Source organism: Rhinopithecus bieti, unplaced genomic scaffold (genome assembly GCF_001698545.2).
Source record: "Rhinopithecus bieti isolate Rb0 unplaced genomic scaffold, ASM169854v2 scaffold_58095, whole genome shotgun sequence".
Classification (NCBI taxonomy): Eukaryota; Metazoa; Chordata; class Mammalia; order Primates; family Cercopithecidae; genus Rhinopithecus; species Rhinopithecus bieti.
Window position 1 is genome coordinate 1,131,340 of NW_016823660.1, and position 2,184 is coordinate 1,133,523.

Below are 2,184 nucleotides of genomic sequence, written 5' to 3' on the forward strand. Positions count from 1 at the left end.
AATTTTTGTGTTTTTAGTAGAGACGGGGTTTCACCATGTTGGCCAGGAATCTGGAACTCCTGACCTCAGGTGATCCGCCCACCTTGGCCTCCCAAAGTGGTGGGATTACAGGTGTGAGCCTCTGCGTTCAGCCAGTGATACATTTTTATAGTTGGTCTCCACCACAAAACCCATTCTGTTAACAAAGCTGCAAATGCTCTACCAATCTCTGCTTACCCAAATAATGCCATTGTTTCCCAAAGTTGTAGATGACCCCCTTTTCAGCACTACTTCTGTCTTCACAATGACAATAAAAAAAATTGCTCTGAGTACATTTTGTTCATAGAGAAGGCAGTTGTGTTCAGGTTCCTGGCTAGCTTACAAACAACTATTGCAGTCTATTGATAGGATCTAACATTTCTGCCTCTTATACAAATCTACCAACTAACAATCCACAGAGGTTAGGTAACACTTTGAATTTCCAGTAGCAGCTTTTGTTTCTTTCTAAAAAGTCATTTGTTTTCCGTAGAAGTTGGGAGTTCAGATCTAAAACTTACTTTCATTGGAATAGGCCAAAGATAAGGGATTAGCCCATCCCAAAGGAATGCCTGTCTAGTTGGGGGGTTTTTTGGTTTGGTTTTCTTTTGTTTGTTTGTTTTTGGTTTTCCTCTAAAATGGAGAAGGAGATAAAGATTGACTGTAGCACCTGGAAGGTAGGGTGATAGGACTTGAAAAGGAAGGACAAGACTAAAGCTCACATTCCAAAATGCCCATCTTCCCACAGATGAGCCAAAATGCTCTGGGGTCATTCAGATAAACCATAATAGTTGTTGAGTTGAGGCTGTCTTAAGAATTTGTAGGCCAGTGGCTGGGCATGGTGGCTCACACATGTAATCTCAGCAGTTTGGGAGGCTGAGGTGGAAGGATCACTTGAGCCTAGGAGTTCGAGACCAGCCTGGCCAACATGGTGAAACCCCGTCTCTACTAAGCACAACAAAAAGATTAGCTGGGCATGGTGGTGCACGCCTGTGACCCCAGTTACTCGAGAGGCTGAGGCACAAGAGTCTGTTGAACCCAGGAGGCGGAGGTTGCACTGAGTTCCGAGATCGCACCACTGCACTCCAGCCTGGGTGACAGAGTGAGACCCTGTCTCAAAAAAAGAAAAAAAAAAAAATTGTAGGCCGGGCACGGTGGCTCACACCTGTAATCCTAGCAGTTTGGGAGGCTAAGGAGGGCAGATCACTTGAGGTCAGGAGTTCGAGACCAGCCTGGCCAACATGGTGAAACCCCATCTCTACTACAAGTTACAAAATTAACCGGGGGTGGTGGTGGGTGCCTGTAGTTCCAGTTACTCTGGAAGTTGAGGCAGGAAAATCACTTGAACAGGGAGGTGGAGGTTGCAGTGAGCTGAGATCACACCACTGCACTCCAGCCTGGGCAACAGAGTGAGACTCTGTATCAAAAAAATAAAAAGAAGTTTGTAAAGCTACAAATTTGGAATACAGTAAGAGTCTTCCCTAGTTAAAGATCATTACTTTAGGAACTTGACAATGGCATTATTTATAAGCAGATAGTAACAGATACGTTCTGTGTCATCCTTGGCTTCTGCATAAGTCTTTGTTCTATTAAGTTGTGTAATATAACCCCCAATTAGGCCAGCAGAACTTTAAAAAATTACTCAGTAGCTGCTAGTTTTGCCTAGCTGATGCCAAATTACCAGTTTGATTCCCTTCGTTTTGCTTTGTTTTAATTAAAATGATGAATTAATCTTTTAAAGTTGACAAATTATCTTAAGCAAATTTCTGCCTAACAGAATGCTATTCAGGAATGCAATGCAAAAGTATTTTTTAGTTTTTTCCCCTTAGCTGATAAGACTTCACTTAATTTTTTAGAAAAAAAAAAAAAAAATGTTCAGCCAGTCATGGTAGTTAGAGCCTGTAATCCCTGCACTTTGGGAGTCTGAGGTGGAAGGATTGCTAGGGTTCAAGATCAGCCTGAGCAACATAGTAATACCTAATATATTAAAAAAAAAAATTTAATTATTCATGTACAAACCATTGAAATCCAGAAGCTTTGATATTTTTATTAGACAACCAAATATTTAGACCTTTCCTTGAAATGGGATGAAATCTTTCATCCTTCCTCAGCACCCACCCATGCTTCTCCCTCTCCCTACTCTCCCTGCCTTTGATAGTCCAGTAATGG